The following is a 6,395-nucleotide window of genomic DNA, read 5'->3' as shown; positions in this document are numbered from 1 at the left end:
TTCCCTAACCTTGCAAAGTTAAGTAGGGGCAAAAATTATCACCTAGTTTTTTTCTTTTCCAATTAATTTTGCTTATTACTCTGCTCAGAATCATAAGACATTATAGCTCTAATGATATTGATGGATTATAGAATGTTCTGAATTTGTTATTTTATTTACTTTTCTAAGTAGTTTAGGAGCGATGGCTTTTATTAGTACTCTTTTGGTGTAATAGTGTAGTTATAGGAAATATCTAAATACACAGGCTTTTTAAAAAAATCCATTTGGTGCTTTTAATTAGAAATTTTTAAATTTTATGATTTATTTGTTGATACATCCAATTTTATATTTCTATAGCACACAAATTTGAGCAAAGAAATTTATTTACTTGTGTCTGTTAAGTGTTTCTTTCCAGAGCACCTCTCACCCACCCTCTATAATCCACTATCTTCTCACACAGTCTCTGGTATTTATATTTGTCCTCCCTACTATTACATCTTTGGCTCTTTCAATATCAGCCGTAGAATGCAAACAGTGATTCTATCTTGAGAGGGGACATACACTGTCTTTCATTGTCTAACTTGTTTTGCTTAGCATTAAATCTTCTGCGTTCATCCACTTTGAATCAAATGACTGGATCTCATTGTTCCTTATGGCTGAGTATCATTCTGTAGTATTCTGTTCCTCATGGCTGTGTGTATATGCCAAATTTTTTCAATTCAGTCAGTCATCCATTTTTGGCCATTTATGTTGATCCATGTCTCAGCCATTGTGAATAATACTACAGTAAACATGAATGTGTTTGTGTCTTTCCAACTGAGGGTTTTTCTATCCTTTGGGTAAATATCAAGGAGTGGGATCATTGGGTCATATGGTAGTTCTATTTGTGGACTTTTGAGGAACCTCCATACTGTTTTCCACAGTGGCTGTACTAATTTACATTCTTTCTAGTAGTGTAAAAATGTTTCTTTTGGGGCCAGCAGGGGTGGTGTAATAGTTAAGGCATTGGACTCCCACATGGCCAACCATGGTTCAAGTCCCAGACTTGGTAGCTTGGTAGCGTATGCGTGCACGCTCCCAAAGCCCCAGGAGAAAAACAGACAAGAAGGGATTGCTGTGTCACCATCCATCCTCAGGGAGAATTTCTTACTTTCCCTCTCACTGTCTCTCTCTGTTTCTCTCCAGTGAGCACATGTACCTTATGGCAAAAACCTTTAAAAAAAAAAAAAAGGGTTCTTTTCACACAGCCTTGTCAGCACTTGTCATTCCTTATTTTTTTGATCTTACCCATTCTTACTGGGGGTTAAGTGGCATCTCTTCGTGGTTTTAATTTGCATTTACCTTATGATTAGAGATGTTGAACATTTTTTCATATGTATTTGAGAGTTTTCAAATGTCTATGAGTTTCATATGTATCAGAGAGTTATCTGTTCAGCTCTTTTACCCATTTAAAAAATAGGATTATTTACTTTTTTTGTGGGTGAGTTGCTTGAATTCTCTATATGGTCTGGCTATCTAGCCCTTATCTGAAGGGATTTTGCAAATATTTTCTCCCACTCTGAGTGTTGTATCTTCACTACAATTGTTGTTTCCTTTGCTGTGCAGAAAATTTTCAGCTTGATGTAACCCTACTTGTCTGTTTTTGGGATAATTTCCTATGGTTCAGGGGTCTTAGGAAATCTTTGCCTACTCCAATGTTTTCAAGAGTTTCCCAACACTAGTTTTATAGTATGAAGTTTTAAATCTAAATCTTTGATCCATTGTGAGTTGATTTATTTGTTAGTATTGTGAGATAGGGGTCTTCTTTCATTTTTACACAGGTGGATATCCAGTTTGAAAACCAGTTTTAAAGTACATAATTTTCATTTGTTGATGTTTTTATCATTTGTTTTCTATATTCTTTATGTGAGGAATATTCTTTATGTGAGGAGTCATTGTCTTAATACTTTTAAGAAATTCTTCAAGCATGGCTTTCTTTATCCTTTGCACATATTTGTAATTACTACTTTGAAGTTTTTAATCTGATAAGTCAATATGTAGACATACTCAAAGGCAATTTTCTTTTTTGGTCTTCAGTTTTCTTTTTTTCCTATGCATGGTTCATAATTTCCTGTTTCTGTACATGCCTTTTTGTTATTTTTTGTGCATGGTTTTTTTGTTGTAAACTGGACATTTTAGTTAAGATATTTTAGCATCTCTAGATCTCTGATTAAGCCCTCACTTGCTTATGTATTTTTTTTAATTTTTATGTTTATTTGGATTACATATAATTTTGGGTTTCCTTTGTGGAGTCCATCTCTCCTGCAGTGGTGTTTAACCCTTGATTTAAATTCTTTTTCCACCCCATGCAAGCCCTCCCACCACACACACTCTTTGTCTTGATTTTTTTAGAGAGAGGTTTCTTAAAATAATTTTTAAAAATTTAACTTTATTTATTTTGTTTATTTAAATTTGGCCAGAGAGGGACAGAGTGAGAGAGAGAGAGGGAGGGAAAGTGAGAAAGCAAGGCCCCAGGTCCGGGATTTGAACTGTGGTTGACCATATAGGAGTCCAGCATCCTTAATTACTACGCCACCTGCTGGCCCCTAGAGAGAGATTTTTGCTATACGGTGTGTGCACTTGCCAGAAAAAGGGACGTAGAAACAGAAAGTGAGAAATCGCCCCCCAGGGGGAGGGCCATGCCACAATCCCTTCTCCTCCATTATCCTCTTAGGATTTTGGACTTACATGCCCGTGTACCCGGTGTGAGTTTTAAGCTCCCGTGTCCGGGGCTTGAACTGTGGTTGACTACATGGGAGTCCAGCGATGTAACCATTTTGAAGCTTGGTTTTCTAGGAACTGCAAGTGACTGGACAAAGGTTGTGAAGCCCAGAGGCATAGTCAGTGATCTGTGTTTGGTTTGAGGAATGCTTTCAAAGTTCCTTTTGCCAGGACTTGGCAGCTGGCTAGTGTCTTTTCTAGTTCCTTGAGCAGGTGCAGCCTGATATCTGCATGCAGCCTTCCAGACTACTAGGGTTAAGTGCCACCTTAGGAGGGCTTTTTTGGTTTTGTCTTTGCTTTAATTTCTTTGTTAAATTTATGACTTGTATACTTCCCCCCCCTCCTGCTAGGATTTAATTGTTTTGCTAATTGCTTATCACTACTTTGTCTTCTGTAACACAATACCTTAGGCAGTACTGTGGAGTTGCCAGTTTTTCTGTCTTGCTTTTCATTATTTAGAGCCTCTTCTTGGAGCTGGGAATGGGCAGATGGTGGCCTGCTTCTCTCTAACACCTCACTCTACAAGCAGGAGTAGAAACCCCTGGTCTTCTCAGATTGCCCATCCTAGGGTGGCTCAGGACTGGGTCAGAGAAAGAGGTCTTCCTTCTCAGCTTCCTTTGGCCAGAATATAATTCTGCAACACAGAGCTCTGGAAGGATGCCATTAGCTAATTGGTGATGAGGCTGACCTCCTCCCTGGCTCACCTTCCTTTAGGTCCATATCATTCCTAATTCTTGGGCTTTCAAACTGTTATTGTGGCATATCCAAATCAGACTAGCTAAGATACAGTTGACTTAGCTATGAAACTTGGTCTCCACCGAACACCAGGGTTTTTCTGAGAGTTTCTGGATCTCCGTGTCCCCACTTGCACTGTTCCTGTATGTCTTCAGGTCTCAGGTCAGTGTCTACCCTATAGGAGGGTCAGTTCTTTTAAGACTAGAACCATGCTGCTTTGCTAAAACAGCCCAGCCAGACCTTGTAGTGCATATCAAATTATTTTAATTTTTATTTGGCCAATGAATGACATAGAAACAGTGTTTTCAAAATTTGACAGGATGGATACTGGTGCTGCTATAAAGTACGAAGCTCTGAGGTGCTGACCAATGTTTGGAGAACTGCTGAGAACATCAGGCATGGGCGTGTGTACCTGTGACCTGGGGCTGCCGAGGCCAAGTGTGGTCACAGTGCTGGGACCCTGTGGGGCCACTGTCTCTCTCTCTGTCTCCCTCCCTCTCTTTTTTACTCATGAAAATAAGTAAATAAGCTTAAAAACGTTTGAAAACAGAAAAAGTAATACTTATACTGTATGCCTTTTAACAATTTTATCTTTGTACTTTATTTCTTGAGTTTAAGTCATGCATTGTTGACACAATGCAGTAAATGATTTAGAATTCAGTACTATTTTGTATTCTCTTCTCAGCTTTTTAAGAAATTGTTGTTTAAGTGAATTGATCGTTACCTTGTGATCAAATAGCATGCAGTCAAAACTCATTTTAAATTTGAAAGCTAGAGCCAGTGCAGAGATTGACAGTGATGGCAAAAAGTGAAAGCCATGTTACATAGGGAATATTAGAAATAGTTCGGTAAGCTCAGTTTGGAAAACGAAAGACAGGCTGGTGGCTGTTCTCTTTGAATTCGTAAAAATGTACCTGTAAATGGAGGTGTACTTTTGTGTAAAGACTTACTCCTTTGTAGTTCGAAAGGGTAAAACCAGGTCTGGTGGATGGGTTTTAGACGGGCTAATATAGGCACTCAATGCAAGGAAGAATTTTGAAATATTATCTTTGTTTTGAAATAGAAGCAGCTGCCTAGTGAGATAGCAAGCTTTCTTTTTTATTAATACTAGAAGTGTTCACCTTGGGTGATCAACTGTCAGGATGTTGTATATGCCATATTGTATGGGAGGTTTAATTAAATTATTTCTATTCCAGCACTAATTATATCCTTTTATGGAGGGAAATGCCGATGGATTATTGAAAAGAGCATTTTCTGTCTCTGTTGGCCAACTCTGGAAAGTATACATTATAGGAAGCATAAGACATTTATAGATCACAAATCAGAGAAGAAGCTTTTACTTGAGGAGATCTATCTCTTAAATGAGGATACAGTTTCAGGAGGGAAAAATCAGGAATGTGAGGAGGAAGGAGAATGTCAGCATAGTGAACAGCTGAGCTGCTGAATCAAACCTCCTGCTAGATGGCTTCACTAATTTTGCCCTCTTTGCTACTATAGGAACAGTATTTCGCAAGAAATGTGCTTATGTAAGACAGCTGTCTATGACAGGTCTAATCAAACGCAGTGGCTTAACTGTATTAATATTTTTGTAGGATTTAAAATATTTGGATGATTGATATTCAACTTATTTAATATAAGAGGTCTTAAAAAGTTTATGAAAAATACTATCAAACAACTATGTATTTCAAATTATTTTTGTAGCCAGATTAACTTTCATTCCATTTTCCCACAAACTTTTAAATATTTTTTAAATGCCGGGGGCACGTGGGCTCCATGCAGAGAGAGGGAAGGTGCGAGTGAGAGTGAGAAAATATCCTCATGAGGAATGATGATGCCGTAGTCCCCTCTCTTTCATCTCTTCTTCCTTTTGGGATTTTGAGCACCCACACACGTGTCTAGAGGGTTTGTCAAGCCATCATGTTTGGGGCTTGAAACACGTTGTTGGCTATGTGAGATCCAGCTATGTAACCAGTAGGCCATGGGCTGGCCTTCCCGTGAACTCTGAAATCCATTTGTAGTTCTTTAACATTTTCAGTTGTGAATCTCATGAAAATATTGCTAGTTAATTTGAGTAATTGGCTAGAGATCTGACATTGGTGTGTAGTTAATTATGGTATAAAAAAATTGAATTGGTTCACTAGTTGTGATTACACACAGAGGCATTTCAAATATTGTTCTCTATGTGTAATAGAATAAAGATAATGAACAACTGGATTCCTGGAACACAAGTATGGGGGCTTTGTTTCCTCAGTCCCATGCAGGACACAATCGTCTAGATCAGGAAGACTAGGGGTAATTACTGTGTTGCAGATAATTCAGAATGAGAAGCTGAGATTTATGCAGCATCGTCTCACTTTTCTTTAAGATGTAGATGACAAGGCAGTTGGATGCCATCCAAAGACTATGTGTCATTCGTGACCAATTATATTTATTGTTGTTGAGCCAGAGATGACATGGACCAGCAGCAGGGGGCAGGATCAGCAGTAATTAGCTAATACCACATTACTTTACTGCACTGGTTTTAACTGTAGTCCTTAGACCAGCACTTTGAGCATTATTGGGAATTTGTTAGAGTTTAAATTCTTGGGCCCTCCTGACCCACAGATAGGAAACTTTTGAGTGTTTTTTTTTTTTTTTCTTGTTTTTGTTTTAGACGTTTTAAACTTACTTCTGTCATGAAAGAGAGAGAAAAATCCCCAGCAGAGTCTTGTCACTTCCATGGCCCCCCTGCCAGGCTTCCAGCCGACTGAGATCACAGGCATGTCCTGGTACCGTACCATGGTGCTTACTGCTGCACCACTGTGGCTGGCGCTGAAACTCTCATTTACTTTGTAAGGAATGAGCCCTCCTAGCGATTCCAGCACATGCTGTAGAACTGCTGCTGCTTGGAGGACTACGCTCTGAAAACCTCTGCTCTCCAT

This window comes from Tupaia chinensis, unplaced genomic scaffold, assembly GCF_000334495.1.
Source record: "Tupaia chinensis unplaced genomic scaffold, TupChi_1.0 Scaffold145057_1, whole genome shotgun sequence".
Lineage (NCBI taxonomy): Eukaryota > Metazoa > Chordata > Mammalia > Scandentia > Tupaiidae > Tupaia > Tupaia belangeri.
Note: the sequence above shows the minus strand (reverse complement) of the source record.